Below are 17,428 nucleotides of genomic sequence, written 5' to 3'. Positions count from 1 at the left end.
TCATCGCAACAAAGCGGCATCACGAGCGGTCTTACCCAGTGTCCCACCCCAGCGAGCTCTAGGCCTAAATATCATGTCGGACGCGTCAGTGTACATTTTACCGGCGCTTCTGGTACCGCGTGGCCACCATCGTGAGTAGGCGGGTGGCCAGCGAGAGCTTTGCGTGGAGCTTCTGTACCGTCACGTTGTTGCGGTTCAAGTCCTGTAGGTGCAGCCCCAAAACTCTGAGCGTCTGCACGTGCGGTATCGGCGTTCCGTCTTGGGTTACCACGTTGATGTTCTGCGTTGTCGGGCGTCGCGCACTTCGCGGTGAGATCACTAGCAGTTCCGATTTGGTTGGTGAACATTTGAGTCCGGTGGGTCGTAGGTGTTCTTCTACGGCGGCGATGGCTTCTTGGAGGGCTGCCTCGATCTGGCTGTCGCTTCCTCCCGTTGACCACAGCGTGATGTCGTCTGCCTAGATCGTGTACTTGATGTTTTTAACGCGTTCCAATCTTCTTGCAACGCCTATCATGACAAGGTGGAAAAACAGAGGGGAGATCACCGAGCCCTGCGGTGTCCCCGTGCTCCCCAGCTGCTTGAGCGGTAGTTTTAGTTCTCCTGCCACAAGCCGCGTGGTGCGGTTGGTCAGGAAATCTTTGATGTAAGCGAACGTCCTCTCCCCCATGTTGAGGTGGGACACCTGCCGAAGGACGGCCGAAGGGTGTACGTTGTCGAATGCTCCCTGGAGATCCAGTCCGAGCACCCCTCTGTTACCCAACGCGGGAAAGTGTCTGTCCACGATTTCGTTCTTGAGCAACACCATGGCGTCCTGTATACACAGTTTGGCCCGGAACCCCAGCATTGTATGTGGATATATGTTGGATTCTTCCAAATAACGTTGCCATCTGTTGAGTAGGGCATGCGAGAAGACAGTCTACTATGACTCACCCAGTCGTTTGCAATCAGCCACATCTCTTACGTAGCGTCGTTCCACAATTGGAAAGCGGCGGAGAAGATCAAGATTGACGCGATGATCAGAAAGGCGTACAAGACGGCCCTGGGCTTATACCATCACACCAACACGGAACGCATGCTCGCGTTGGGCGTTCACAACACGCTGGAAGAAATCGCAGAAGCCCAGCGAACGGCGCAGTATCACCGCCTGTCCCAGACCAGGACGGGAAGAACGATACTACAACGCATCGGAATCAACGCGCCGGCGATGACTCCAGAGGTAGCAAAGCAGCTACCCCGGGACGTTCTCCAAAGACTGAGGGTTCTACCCTTACCGAAGCACATGCATCCGCAAGTACACCAAGAAAGAAGAACGGCGAGAGCCACGGCCCTCACAAAAGGTCACGCCAACGATCCGCGCGCGTACTACGTGGACGCGGCGAAGTATCCCCACCGGCCAAACACGTACGCAGCAGCAGTCATCGCAGCAGACACTGGAGTACTCACAACGTCGGGAAGCATACAGTGCAAGTCGCCCACGCAAACCGAGGAGTTTGCAATCGCACTGGCACTAGCGATCCCGGATTGCCGCACGGTCCTCAGCGACTCGAAGACGGCAATAGCCAACTTTGCTACAAACAACGTCCATGGAACCACTGCAAGAGTATGTGCAAGACCGGGAACCAACATTACCGTCAAGTAGTTCCCTGCGCACGCCGGGGAGCTGGACATGGGCCCGAACCGCAACGAGGAGGCAGATACGGAGGCACACGCGCTAACTAGCCGCGGGTCTCTGTGAACGCATTCCTCGGAGCCACAACGACTCAATGCCGAAGACGGAGAGTATTTTATCACAACCTACGCCGACGTTCTGCAGTGGTGCAGAACGAGCAGACGCCTCTACCCACCGCCTCACCGAGACCTACAACGCAGAGAAGCAGCCACACTGCGGCAGCTGCAAGTACAAGCAATACACCACTGATGTATGCCAACACTGCAAGAAGGCGAAGCCACCCACAGACACCTCCTTTGGGACTGCGCACCCCCGCCGGGTAACCAAGAAGTAATGCCAACTGCCATAAGCAGCAAAATCATCAGCCGAGAGCCAGGCAATCAAAGAGACGTGGTCCAGCACGTGCTTAGCATCCTGGAACGCCAGCGGCCGAAAGCGGCGCCCCCACGGGTTTGACGCGAGTAGGTTGCTGCTCTGGGACGTCCGAGCCCGCTAGTGTTTCGCTTTAATCCCCCTACCTCTTCCCCCTTTATGCCGGATCTTAAATAAAGTCGTTTCACTTACTCAATACCAGCGCTTCTTGCTTTGTTTAAACCCAATTCTAAAGTGTAAGAAATGTCGAGACAATAGTGCAGACATTCATCAACCTAAATAGCTCTTTTTTGTGTGCGCAGCCCGCACAAGGAGCGATTAACATCAATGTGTCAAGCTTTGAGGATAAGAAGCTGTCACCGATAGCTGCCGGCCGCACAAGCCGGTACCTCTGTGACTCGTTAGTAATACCACGCAATTTCCAGTTGACACTTTGGTACTTCTGTGAACTAGCATGCTGGTATGAGTTTTTAGCAGGAAATGCTGTAGGCCCATGTACTCAGATTTGGGGGCACGTTAAAGAACCCCAGGTGGTCAAAATTTCCGGAGCCCTCCATTATGGCGTCTCTCATAATCATAAGGTTGTTTTGGGACGTTAAAACCCACAAATAAATCAATCAATTAGGTTTTTAAGAGATTTCATAAATACTTCCGGAAGTGATTTAGTATTTGTAGGTATTGATATAACTGCAAATCTGTACGCTGGCAGGCCCACTGTTTTGTCAGTGGAGGCCAGAACAGCAGTCGTTCAAAGTCACCACAGCCAAAATGCATGTATGGCAATAGTTTTCCTTCTACTTACTTCAAGTACAGCTGAGGTCACAGTTGGAAATGGCCCGAAGCTCAAATGCAGAGACTTTGACCATCGCCACTCAGCTGCATAAAAAGGAGCCTTTCCCAGTGCCCCTTCCCAGCGAGCATTAGATATATATCGTGCCAGCCAAGCCGTTGAGCGCGTTACCAGCGCTTCTTACTTTCAATATACGTAATTCCAAACTCTAATATTTAGTGGAAAGATAGCTTGGACATTCGTCAACCTAAATTAATCATTTCTCTTAGTGTGCACTGCACGAGCAAGGAGCGATGATCATCGAAGCATCGCACTTTAACCAACGCAGGCAGTCGCTGAAAGCTGCCGGCTGCACTAGGCGGCGGTTGTTCTCTCGCTCGTACGTAAGAACACGCAATTTTCAGTTAGTAGTTTGGGATGCCTAGTGAAGTAAGAATATGACACACTTTCTAAGCGCATTGTATTCGTGTTTTCTTGGGTGGCTTTCTAGTGATAGGTATCGATATAAAAGCAAATCTGTACACTGGCACACCCGCTGCATATTGCCATATCATCGCTTGCACAATAACACTCCTCCACAATGAACCGTGTACACCAGTATTTGTCAAACAAGCCACTATAAGACCTCTGTACATGTGGAATAGTAGCAAGAGTGAGAAACAGCTATCAAAGAAAAAAAATTTGCTGTAAACCAGCAATCCGTGGCTGCTTCTATAGCCTTTTTGATATTTTTGCAGCTAAGATGTTAATTCCTCAAAACAGTTTGTGCTTTTTCCAATATGCGCATGTCATTGGGTGCCCGGCAGCGAATCATTTGTGTGGAATAAAGATTCGATTGTTATTCTAAAAAGAATATCACGTCTATGTTGACTGTGCGACTTGTAAACATGACGCCGCATCACATGTTTGTTGGATATATAGTAATTTTACTAGCACCTAGACACGATTTGGCATGGTGCAGTAGGCTGAGTTCTTGGTAGGGAATCGTAAAGTGGCGAGTTCGAATCCTCGAGGCGGATGTTATTTTTAAACCACCTATGTGCTCTATATCGCTTCTTTACTAAAATATTTATTTATGGTAAGAAGCCATCCCCATTTCACCGCTGTAAAGCCGTTTTGCACTGTGTACCCGGCACCTCTTAGTAACACGCCGCTCCAGTATTGCAGTATTCAACACGATACTGCGACAATAATGTGGCATGGCACTAGACACTGGTACCCTTCGTCGCTGGGTGTTACAATAAGAAAGGACCTCGTCGACGTCCTTGAGACCCATGGACATGAAGTAAGTGCTTCACAGTAGCAGCGACGTATATTCAAAGGTCGTGCAGCAGATTTCGGGATATATCTCATGGAAACTGCGCACGTCTCATAATAATGCGATGATAATTCGTGTCTCAAAAGCGTGTCGCTAACGATAGACATATATTGATAAAGTGATATTTGCTGTTGGCAAAGTAAATGAAAGCGTTTAATTTAAGAGGGTTCAATTCTTCACTTTGGAAAATGATCCGAAATTAAACACGAAAAACAAAAAATCCATTTGACAGATTTGACATTTTCACCTGATTAATGGGGAAAATATAGACGCAGCGCAAAACAGGATGCTGCAACGTAAACAATAGTAATTTAGGTCTTGCTGTAGAAATACCTGAAGTTGACATTGTTAGACCTCCCCCCCCCTCCCTGTGGTCTTCGTATCCCCGATATTTGAGGTTCTTTCACTGAAATAAAACCTAGCTGCGGGCTTTCTGGATTCAGCGCGGTTGAAACTTGATGAGCAGGCACCGGAAGACTTACTTGAGCTCAAGAGGCTGCTCTTCTCGTTCGCCGAATACAACTCGCCGTTGAGGTGACAACAACACTTGTGAAACCCTGAGGGCGATTATGAAATTCTTCCATTTACTGATGCGTGTCTTTGAAACGTCATTATGGGCTCCTGAGAACGTATGCATCAATAAGGAAATACTGATGATAATGTTTTTGTTATAAGTGTAGCATCAATATATGGAATATGAGAAGAGAAGGAAGACTGCTGTTGCTGCTCGCGCTCGCTCTGCTTCACAACTGCTCACTAATACTTTTACCATTTCTTTAGTAAACGTCTCTCTGGCTCACCGCTAAAGGCCTGCTATCATGCGCTGGAGAGTGCTGGGTCCCTTTTCAATCCTGAAACTCCGCAACCAAGCTCTACCTTCGCCATCAGCAATGTCCACCGATGTTGCACAGCAGGCTGCTTTACATACCCATCTGCCCGCGGTCCCAGCGACATAAGAGAGCGAGATCCGGTCTTCAGTGGTAGAGGTGAGCAGGACGTCGAAGAGTGGCTTTTTTCGTACGAGTGAGTAAGCGGTTATGATAAGCGAGACAACGACAAACTTGGTCGCGTCCACTTCACCACAGAGGGGTAACAGAACTCTGGTTTAACAATCACGTAACTGGCTTTGACAAGTGGGGCTCTCTCAAAACCACTTTCATGGTCGTGTTTGGTCGACTGACAGTACACAAGCTCCGCGAAGCAGAGCGCTTGTGAGATCGCCCCAGCTGTCTGGATAAGGTTTCACGTCATATATCGAGGACATAGTAGGCCTCTGTCGTTTGCTGACATGTTAGAAACCATAAAAGTCCAACATAATATATGATGGGCATTCAGGACGATGCCTTCCTCATGCTGGTGGTGAAAGACGCGCAAACAGTTGCAGACGTTATTCAGCATTGCTAAAAACTTGACAAAAGAAACGGCGTATTTCAACGTGAAGCCCTTCTTTCGACATGGCCAGCACGTCTGCATTGACCATTGAGGCCATTTCTTCAAAACCAGCGCCACTGACGCAGCGAGTACAACTATTCATGCAAGACGAAGTGGTCCACCAGTTGTCTTTTGCGCCATTACTCTCATGCAATAAATACTCCTGGTCCCACCTCGTCGCTGGGCGAAACCATTGAAGAGCAAGTCTTCGTGGCACTTCCGCTAATGTACCAGCCATCACCTGGATATGCTACCTTTACCTATGCTTGCGTAGAGAGAAGGCCAAACGTTGCCGACTCTGCTCACCACACAAATGTCTTCTACACAACGCGCACGATGGCAGGCCCGAATCCCCCTTTACTGCTGTCTTTCAACGCTTCCCAACAACAGTTGGTGCACACCAGATAACGAACTTATATGTTACTGTTGTCTGTCTGGCCATGTTGAGCGGTTGTGTTGCCCGAACGTCCGTCGGACAGACACCATTGATGAAACAAACTGTATTGCCTACGCAAAACCACCACAGTCGCTGTCCCTTCGTGATACTTCGGTTAGGCCTTCGTCGATTCGCGTCATCTTTAACACAATCCATCATCCTCCTCACGTCGACGTTTGCCCTCACTGATGCTTCATCGTACACCACCTGCCCGAACAGGATCATGGTTACAAATAAGCAGCGCACGACGTTTTACAAAAGAGAGACGATAGGGACACCGCTGCTCTCTCGTCTCTCTTTTGTAAAACGTCGTGCGCTGCTTATTTGTAACCATGAACTATCACCAACTCGCCCAACTTTCGGTTTTACTGCCCGAACAGGAAATTGACCATCGCTGTTGCGGAGGTCATAACTGCGCCACTGTCAAACTCTACAAGGCCTACTTTTCCTAGTAATCAAATAACTGTCCTTATTGAAAGTGATGCCATTTGACAGTTGATACCACTGAGCGAAGCTTTGTCTGTACCATTGGTCGACAACTGGTTTAAAAGGAGATTCAAATATTTATTGTCATAATAGCGCAACTATGGTGGCGATGCTTAGAATAGCTTGCATACAGCGTTATTTACAAAAAGAATGTCAGAAATTGCTATAATCTTAGGGTTTGGAAATCGAATCTTAGACACATGCGTCACTGGAGCACAGCCTTATAAGCATCTATTTGAAAGAAAATCCACGTGAATATTTTTACTGCAGGTAGTTAGTTACAATCAAGCTACAAATCTCTGCTAATTCATGGCCAGTGTGCTTCGAGCTGTGTCTATAGCATCGGTAATGTTAATACAGCCATCTCAACAAGGCGAAAACTTTTTTTACGCGTGTTTATCTAAAAACTCTGAGCCTGAGTTTTATGATGAAGCTTATGGTAGAAAAATTTCGTGACCTTGAGTTTAGATTTCAATGTCCCTACGTGTCTACTTCTCTATTTATCTATTTGGCTGTCTGTCTATCTATCTTTCTGTCGATCTACCTATCTGCCTATGACTCCGCGGCTTCGGGACCGTATTGTTAAGGAGACATAGCAAAATCCTGCACCTTAACACGAGTGCATGAGCAGCAGAAATGGCTGCTCATATTACAGAGAATAAGATTTCTTTGTGATGAACTTCATGATTTACATGCCGTGGCCGTGGTGCTGCAACAGCCACTTCATTAGTTGTACATATAACAAAATCTGTTATACTATTGAGACTATGCTGCTCAATTTTAACACAGTAGTTTTGAGAAAACGCACTTTGTCGTTGTACTTGATCCTCGTGGAAATAAGCACAACTGCTGAGAGAAATTCATGTGAGTATGCCACATGATATTGAGAACACAGCTGATGACCACTGTAACATTGTTCACCTGTTTTATTGAAACTGATGTGAGAGCAACGCAACCTAAGGCTTTCGGAGAGGCTTTATCGCAATATTGTTGTAGATCAGAAAATCATTGTAGTATCACATCAAACCCATGAGAATAACGACTGCACATGCTTGCTTTGTAGATTAGAACACTTGTTTGCACATTATTCAACCCTTTTGCAGTTGAACTGGTGCTATCAGCTCAACATGTAACATCATGCTACAACGTTCTGTCGTGTTTAGGGAAGGATGAGCTCATAAACCTCCGGCGTGGCACATGGCATTGTCTAGAGAACTTATCTTTTAGTGAATCACTGTATACTAGTGCTAAAGAATCATGCTTCCCTTTTTCAAACACATCTTCATTGAAGTTGGGGCGCTTTTATTGAAGATGAGTATGGTAGTTGACAAGCCACCACATCCCTACAGAAACGTTCCGTTCGATGCGGAGACCTCAAGTACGGAATTATTGGAATATGGAAGGCGTATGATGCGGACTGCGCATAAGAGGTATGATGCGGACTCCGCATTTTATGGAATGACGTATCATGCAGAAATTACTGAAATGTGTGCATGTTACTTCCGAATCTAGTGCAAAGCAATATAATGTGTAAATTGAATAGACGTCCACATCTTGAGTACATGCAATACTGTGTACAAGTCACAATAATTCTTAAATATGCATGATGAGGGATTGAATCATCAGCATCTTTCTAATTGTCGTGATGCGGAAGCAAAGTTAGCTTTTAAATAAAATACATTACAAAACTACTAAATTAACATGCTAGCGATCATAAATGGTGGTTACATTGCAACACATCAATACAGTGTTCTATGCAAGACTTAAAGAACTTATATTGTTATTATTAGCAATAGAGAAGCATTATTATACGCATCAGCCCTGCTACAATCAATATATATTTTTTATTTGTCTGTACGCTTCAGCTGTGAATAGTGACATTGCAGTGTTGATGGTACACAGATGAGGTGACTGCACCGTAATTTCACGAGCTCCACCTAAGACACAGGATGGTGGTACAAAACACAATGTAACAATCATTTTTGAACGAAATCTTTACACAAAAATATTATTCATAGCATCTGTGAAAGTGTGGTGCTGTGTTTATCTCATGAACGCCTTGTGGAGATCGTCAAAATGCTGCTTGAGGCTCCGGCACCACTGTAGACTTGGAAGATCACTGCCATAGAACTTATGTGTCCTTCATGGGCACCTGAAAATGTAAATAATTGGCACAAATAATGTCAGAGACACATGTTAGCACAATAGTTCACATGCACAAGAAATATAACACACAGAATGAAACTGAAAAAATAAAGCACACAATCCTTCATGTTATGCATATGTGAATAATAGAAGAAATAAATGTGTAAATTAGTTCTGCTACATTAAAGAAAACAGCATGCTTATCACAGTGAAAACAACTAGGTTGTCCCGATTTTCAATGGTACAGATAATCGATTTATATGTCCTTATAAAATTATGATTTAAATGCTTCCTGCACAGTAAAACTTTAGGAACTGCCAGTTAAAGCTCTCAATGTACATTTAATAGTGTGCGCATGTACATCTGCAGCCTTTATACTATCCAGTTTGTGCACGAAATTGGCATCTTCAACGATTTTGAGAGGTATACCTATGCAACTTATGAAGGTTAAAATCACCATGAAAGCAAGCAGGGTCAGGCAGGCGCCATTAAAAATCTGTGCAAGCCGGACAACTATAACCGAACTGCACAGAAATAGTGGAGCAAGAGTAACAGAAATTCAGCTGCTGACCCGCAGGTCGTGGTATCAAATCCCGGCTCCATTTCCGATGGAGGCAGAAATGCTGTACGCACGTGTGCTCTGATTTGGGTGCATGTTAAAGAACCCCAAGTGGTCGAAGTTTCCAGAGCCCTCCACTACGGCGTCTCTCATAATCATATAGTGGTTTTGGGACGTGAAACCCCACATATCATTAAAGAATAACAGAAATAAACTGCCAACAAAAAAGTTGGGTGCATGTGCTATCTATAAGTGCTTACACCTTACTACATACAGCATGCTCATTCCAATTTAAATACGGATATTGAAAATAACTGCTCTAGTAGGAATGTGAAAGGTAAGGTAAAACTGAACGACTCTACAAAAAGTGACCCTATTATGACATCACAATTTATTATAACAAAGTTGACTAAGACTTTGAAATATCATTATGCAAGAAAAAATCTACAAAAGAACAATCAAGTTTGAAGTCATAATTTTAATATAGCTACTATGACTATAACCAAGAAATCGACCTCCACATGGCTAAAGTTAGTTTTTAAGGCCTATGTCACTAGACAATGAACTATACCACAAAAAGCACAGCGTTCAGGCAAAGCACCACACAAAAAAAGAAAGCAGTCTTTTTTGTTATTACCTACAATGCCCTTAAAATGGTATTTTTACCTCTCTACTTACCGCTTTTTATCTAAATAACTGGTGTGAAACAATTTAGCTGAAAATGCACTGTGCCTCCAAAACCTGTTGGTTGAATCTGAATTTTCAAAAAATGGTGGAGCTTGCACTGAATTAGGCTCCACAAGCCTTGGAACAGCGAGACTGCATGACTCTTAGGACTACTTTGGTTACTTGTGTTATGTTTCTGGCCCTAAGCATGAAGACAAGGGCTTAACTGAATTGCTGCTAACAAACGAATGCTTTCAAAATTGCCCGAGCGTCAAAGGATGCTCAGACATTTGTTGTTTTTCCCACTGGGCTATTCTACACCAAACATACAAACTATACTGCCTGGCGACCATCACAGATATATAGTTTAAAAAATTATGGTAATTTACTCTTTTGAAAATAGTTATTTTCAGAAATATTTTGAAAAGAAAAAAGTAGTGGTCACGTGGGTACCTTTAAAATTTCGCAAAATGTCGTGCGGTTGTTACTTGTGAAAAATTTTTAAAAGTATCGCTTTTTCTTGCCATATCAAATTTGATCTACACATTAAGTATTGGTGCTTCCTAAAGTATTTGAAGCCGAGTAACATTAGTGTGATTTTTCCGCAACATAGGCTTTGAAGAATTCAGCCAAACTGTTTATCGTTTGCATTTCTTGTATGGCAATACTGCACTTTGAATATTTGAGTCACAAATACTCACTGCACAGAAGTTATATTTCACGAAAAAAAATAAAGTTAGGTCCACATTACAAATATCACTATATAATCGTTTTTGTCCACATTGAGATGCAATTTGAGCAGTGTGTTTGTTTAATTGAAAATTACTTTTATGTGTAGGTTGAAAGCAAATAAACAGGTCTTGTTACATGGCAAGTGTTATCATTACAATTTTTGTTTCAATGAGGAAAATGATTTTTGAAGTCTCCTATTTAAGGCCATGGGGATCTTCGAAACGGAAGCTGTCGTATATCAAATGCAGAAAACAGCCATCATAAGGAAACTTCAAAAATTAATTTCGCCTTTAAGACAAAGTGTAACCATATAACTTGCATATAAAGAGAACTGCTTCCTTGCTTTTGATGCGGCAAAAAAATTGCACTAATATTGCTGCGCTTCATGCACTACACACAATCACCTTTACTTAATACCTAGACCAAATTTGGTGTATAAGAGGCAGTATTTTTAAAACACTTCTTTTTACATTTTACAAACAACACCCAGACGACATCCTGGGAAGTCCAGAAGGCACCAACGTGGCCTAAAATTTTGTTCTCTGCGATATATTTGAGCATGTTGCTCTTTTCAATACAGTAAACGAGCACAATATTTTTTTTTCAAAACACCTTTAGGATGGTTGGCAAAATAGCTGGGATGTTTGATGTGTAATTGCCTTACTGCCAGCATTTATTCTTCCGAAGCTCAAGCTATCAGCTCTCTGTTACTGCCTTCCTTACATACAATGCCTGCAGAGTAAAGAAAAAGAAAGGCAGGTCCGACAAAGTTCACAAGGCAAGATATTTTCATGTTGGATAAATTCATTACCATAAAGAGCAGCAAAATAACATTCATTTTGAGTAGTCCAAGACACAAGCTATATACCAGCATACTAAGAGCTAAGCACAAACTTTTCATTTGAACATGTGTGGTGATAGACAGGAAGCACTTATTGCAAGACTGATCAGTCTGTAATTAACTGAATGAAGTACAATGCACTGTTCAATCCAACACCACATAAGCATCTTTGCTATAGCAGAGCCATGTGTCATTGATTCATGTACTAGATGGGACAATGCAAATGTAACAAAAAGGTGAGAAAAGAAAACATGGGAAAAAAAGAAGAAAAGGAAGGATGCAAAGTAAGAGCAGTGTAGCAACACTTTTACTATGCATCCCCCTTTTCTTTCTTCTTTTTTCTTCTTTTCTATATCTTACCTTTTTCTTGCTTCCCTCACCCCCAACCTCCGACAGGAGAACACTTTGTATCAGTGCAACCTAACTTGAAAGAAAGCAAGGGCTGCACTCTTCTGCGTTATAGGTTTTTTTTTCAGACAAACATTTCCAACAGGCGCACATGCCTACACCAAAAGTTGATGTCATTTCTAACCCCATTTAAACTAACACGCCAAGAATGACAAGGTGACTTCTAAAAAATAGGTCCTCCTATCGCAACATCGGCCAGCCTGTCTGACGAACTTTCACTGTTCACCCTGATTACCCCACTAGATGTTTCCATCTGTCGACTCGCATCTTCATTTTGGATAACACTAAGACGAGCTTACATTGATGAATACGCACGAAAGTTTAGTGATGTATCATGTATCAGATTAAGCAACTGTGTTAAAAAATATTGATAGCTTGCTTCCAAGCTTTTTATACTGTAGCCTGAAACTTCGTAATGTCTTCTATGCACATGAACCAGATTGACAACGTAATGCACAACACGCGTAAGAATACTGCGAGGAACATGATAACGACAAAACGACCAGCCACCCAAATTTTTCGCTGTACGTGTTTATAAAATTTTTATGTACACCCAAACGAGGTGCTTATGATACAAACCGAACAAACCTACAAGTAGGGCCTTGGGGCCTTCTGGAAGTAGACGTGTAGCATTTTTTCTGTGGAGGGCTTTACACCCATAAGTGAGGAACCATACTCCTGTACAATCAAGAATGTTGGCAGCTATCAGTTAGAAAAAAAAATAATGCAGCTAATCTTCCCCAACACATCTGTACATTTAGAGAGGTGACGTAGCTTCTGTCATTTGTGGCAGTAATTCCAACAGGACCAGTGCGAAAATTGGCACTACTTGGCTAGACAAATGTCCTAACATGCCTGCCCGACTCACTCTAGCCTTCCGGCTGAATCTGACACATGATTTCTTGACTGCTGGCTGGACAAAAACAAAACCACTGAAGCACTCACAATACAGAGCGTGAAGTTCCTTTGGAGTGGTCGACTTCGTCTTCTGCGATGAAAGAGTAGCACAGTGTACTGATAAGGCACTACTGGCAATGGTTTTCAATGCCACACAATGGCCTTGCTTTTCCTGTCGAAGAGAGCTTGGGGAGCTTGGGGAGCTTGGAGGGTGCTTGCTCTTTTCTGGAGGCTGCTGCCGCTCCTCGTTTTATGCTCAAGATCAACCTGCACAAAATTGTAGACGAGGCTTTAAGAGTTGTATATAATGATATACAAACTTTTGCTGAAGACACATTTCCTCGTGGCACACTGAGGAATTTGTTATAAAACTTAATGCCTCGCATATGCAAACATTTACAATCGATCCGAAGATGCACTCGCCTCTAAAGGAGAAAGTTTGTTATGTAGTGTATATAAAAAGAGGTCATTCAGCACGAGCACAGCTACAGTTGCACACGAAAACTACATCAGCTGGCGCTGTGGGCCGCTTTCATGCCATAGCTTAAGCTGACACTGATCGTCCAACGATACTAAATATATGCAAAGATTGCCTGATTGATTTCAGGCAGAACTGAAGGGTAGGGCATGAATCCATCGTTCTACTCATGAGCAATGCACAAAATTCAACATCAGTACCAACCCATTCAGCTAAAAGTTTTGATTAGGATTTCTTCATTAAAGAGACTGAAAAGAAGCCAGAATGTGTAAATGGAGGTGGAAATCGAAATTCGTGAACTGAACTGCATTTTTTTGCAACTTGAGTGGCATTTCCTTTTAAAATTGCACTTAAAAACCCTAAAAATCAGTATGTCACACAGCCTGTTTGTTTACTCCAACTAATTTGATGCTTTAACATGCAAAAAGATTAGTGGTCAAAGTTACAACATATATTCATATTACCTGTGCCGACATTATTCTGTACTGCCTACGCAAAGCAGTCAACCCTCAAAAAGCAGCGCTGCCATCGTGACAAACAGTGCGAAGTATGTGCATTTCACACGCACGTGAAATGCATGCTTTTGCAGCAAACTGCAATGCACAAACATATAAAGCTGTTATGCTGACCTCCCACTGCTTGCTGCCTGTGTTGTGTGACACTTCCTAGAAGTTAGAGACCCGAAAATTTTTAAATTGTTTCCAGCACTTTCTGTGTTACCACTAAATGTACTCGTGAAAGCTATGTCAAACAAAAAGAAACAAGGCCCGGAAATTCTCTTCTTTCACTGCATGATTATACGCTCAGACCAGTAGGCTTTCTATTGCAGAAAAAAACCGCCACTATAAAAATTGATATTCGGTCCCATTAACTGCTTTATGCTTTAGGCCATGTTATTATGTTAAACGGGTGTCCTGTTTTACACAATCTGGTCTGCATGAACTCTTGAACCTGGCATCATATAGGTTCAAAGACACAAACAGAGTTTGAGACAAACCTAGTTTCCCATGGAGCAGCCTTTTGCATTATAACAAGACATCTCAATCTAGTGAGTTGATCAGAATGAGGTGAAAACAGCTCGCACTTGAAAAGCAAGGGCAGAAGAAATGACGCCTGCACCCTGTGCTCTCTGTACATTCTCGTTGAGGGTGCAGTTTTCAGCTTATCCTTATGCAATTTCGCATTTATAACATTGTTCGCTGCATATTCGTTGTGGCATTAAAGTGTCTGATACCGTCATGTGTATTCCATGTAATTTATAAAAATAGAATTCAAGATAGCTAGATTCAAAAATAACAAAGTGCATCCAGCATCATGTCCTGTAGCCATTCTTTAGGCAAGTGGCAGAATGATTTATTCTTCAAAACATATCTTACTTGTAAGCACTACAAGAGCTAACTCGTACACTGGCACATTCTGTTTGCCTCTTCAGATTATAAGGTACCTTTTTTACACCAGAAAATCTGCAAAAAGAATAGAAGTGTTGTAATTGTGACGAAAGAAAAGTAGAAGGAAGAAATATAACCTGCCCTGGACAGGGAACGAGCCTGCGAATATCGTATAACATGTCCGATGCTCTATCAACTGAGCTACCATGGCGGCTATCCCCCTTCTATTTTGTACGCTATATATGTGCATTTAATCATGGAAGAGTCAGTAAGCGCTGCCTGTTACCATTATGGCGAGTGTGGGACACCGTTTTTTTGCCTACTGGCAATTACATTACGATTCCAATTACGTTACGATTACTTCCACTATCCCTATACTTCTTTGGCAGCATTATGCATCTGTTAGTTCTCAAAAAATCTGCTAGTCACAGGAGGTGCAATGGTTCGCCCTCCCACCTAAATGCATGTACTTGAACACATGCACAACTGATCAAAAAAACAAGTCACACACCGCTAACATTACTGAGATTCACTGTTTCAGATTCGTGAGTAAAGGAAAGAACTATATAATTAAGGGTTTGTTGTCTTTGTTGAACACATTATATTGAGAACTTGCAGAAAATGATGCAAAACAAACTACAGGGGATGTTATCAAAAATAACTTTAACAAAATTGTGAAAAGAAAAGTGAACAAAAACGTAACTTGGCGACAAGTTACTAATGGGTTGACGTTTTTTGACAATTGAATTGATATTACTTTTTATAACATTTCTATATTTTCCTGGGTATTGTTGTCGGGTAATTCTCATTATTAGAATGGTGAGTAGGCTGACAAATAAAGGATATGGCATTGATACTTCTTTTGAACACCTAATAGTTTGAGGACATTAAAAGAGCGGAAGCTACTTTGAGTGGACCAGAATATTTAGTTGGAGCGAAAAAAAACGTACACACATTTTTACCAGGCTTTCTAACACATTTTGAGACATAAAAGGTTATGCTGCCAGTGATGTTAAGTACCATTACTTTTGTCACACTATGCACTGTAGCAGGTGTAGTTAGAGTGGTGATAGTGAAGGATTAATCAAACACGCCACCAACTGCGTTCACATCAATGGTCAAGTATTTTAAAAATAAACCTGCTGTATAGTAAAAAAAAATTTAGAGCATTTATGACTTTATCGAAATCAAGTTATACCGACTTGGTAAGCAGACCACTTGCATAAAATGAAAAGGCATAAAGTAATTCGAGACTACTAGACTGTCTATTGACCTTTTAGAAGAAGGGTATCTCCTTCACATTCAAGGAACAACCACTTAGCCTTTTTCTGAGCTTTTCTGTGAATATTTCCTGAATTTGAGATATCATTAGGATTGAATTAGAGTGAACAGATTTTGCTTACACACTAAAACCTAGTTCTGTATGTAACTGCAATTATGGGTGCCAAACTACCTCCAATTACTTTTTAACATTTAAAGCAAATGTATGCAACGACTTCAGAATAGTGTCCTGATCAACAATGACAACATCAGCAGCAGCACAACTAGCTATGGGTGCCCAAAAAGTAGCTAGAAACAATACCTTTACCTCTTTGAGCCTTTTGGAAGTGTTCAGCCCTTCAGTGCTCACCTTACAACCTTTTTAGGGGCGAAGCTACTTATGGCGTGGCTTGGGCGTCCCTCGTACGTAACCACCAGTGGCACATACCCGAAATAGGTATAACACTTGACCTCCAAGGTGGTGCCAGTGAGAGATTTCTTCTGTGCGTTGTTTAACAATAAAAAATAGTGGTCAATGTACATGCCAATGGCTGCTAACGGGAAATGAGAGACATGAGCATTCGGCTTTTAGTCAACCCGCCCGCTGCGATCCCCATTAGCAGCCATTGGCATGTACATTGAGCACTATCGGACAAGAAAGGGATGCTACATTATACTCGCTGGGTGTAACCTCCTTAGCTTAAGAAAGGTTTAGCGAGCGTTGAGCCACAGTGTCATGAATACAATGAACTTGTATATACCATGAATGAACTCAAGGTGGTTAAAAATGAGAAGTAGATACGAAGCGCAAGCCGTAAGAAAGTAAAAGCCGAATTCTCCTGTCTCTCATTTCTCATTAGCAGCCATTGGCATGTAAATTTAGCCCTATCTGACAGGGAAAGGTTGCTACGTTATACTCGCTGGGCGTAACCTCTTTGGTTTTCGAAAGGTTTAGCGAGCGTTTGGTCGCAGTGCCATGAATACAGTGAACTAGAATATACCATGAACTCGAGGTGGTTAAAGGTGGGAAGTGGACCCAAAGCGCAGGCCGTAAGAAAGTGTGCGTGTGCCACCTCTCGTTTAGTCCTTGGAATGTCAGCTGGATGGCGGTGCTTCTATATAGGGAATATATGATAAAAAGATGCGAGATGGTGGGACTTGGAGTGTTGAATAGATGAACGAACGGACACACAAACAGATGCATGGATGGATGCATGAACGGACGCAGGGGCGGATGCATGAAAGAACGCTGGGACGGTCGCACAAACAGACGCATGGATGGTCACACAGACGGACGCATGGACGGACGAATGCTTCGCCCCACTCTCCATCATTCACTCCGTGGATATGCTGTCATTTTTTTAAATACGTGTTTGTGTGCCCACTGCTCTTGCTCCTTGTACAGTGAGGAGCACATGGAAAGAAGAGACAAGAAAGAAGCATAGCGAAAAAAAGCGAAATAAGCGAAGATCTCTTTTGTATCGTCCAATGTGTGTAACATTACTATTGTGACAACATATAGAAAAATTATCATGGCTATGCATCCATTGTT

The 17,428-nt window shown here is 42.9% G+C and overlaps 1 protein-coding gene across 5 annotated transcripts in view; it reads left to right on the top strand.

The window, feature by feature from the left end:
- LOC142768695 (uncharacterized) overlaps positions 1 to 17,428 on the top strand; it is a 90,336-nt gene that overhangs the window by 49,520 nt on the left and 23,388 nt on the right. The window lies entirely within an intron of this gene.

Source organism: Rhipicephalus microplus, chromosome 8 (genome assembly GCF_043290135.1).
Source record: "Rhipicephalus microplus isolate Deutch F79 chromosome 8, USDA_Rmic, whole genome shotgun sequence".
Classification (NCBI taxonomy): domain Eukaryota; kingdom Metazoa; phylum Arthropoda; class Arachnida; order Ixodida; family Ixodidae; genus Rhipicephalus; species Rhipicephalus microplus.
This window is presented reverse-complemented; position numbering and strand designations above follow the sequence as displayed.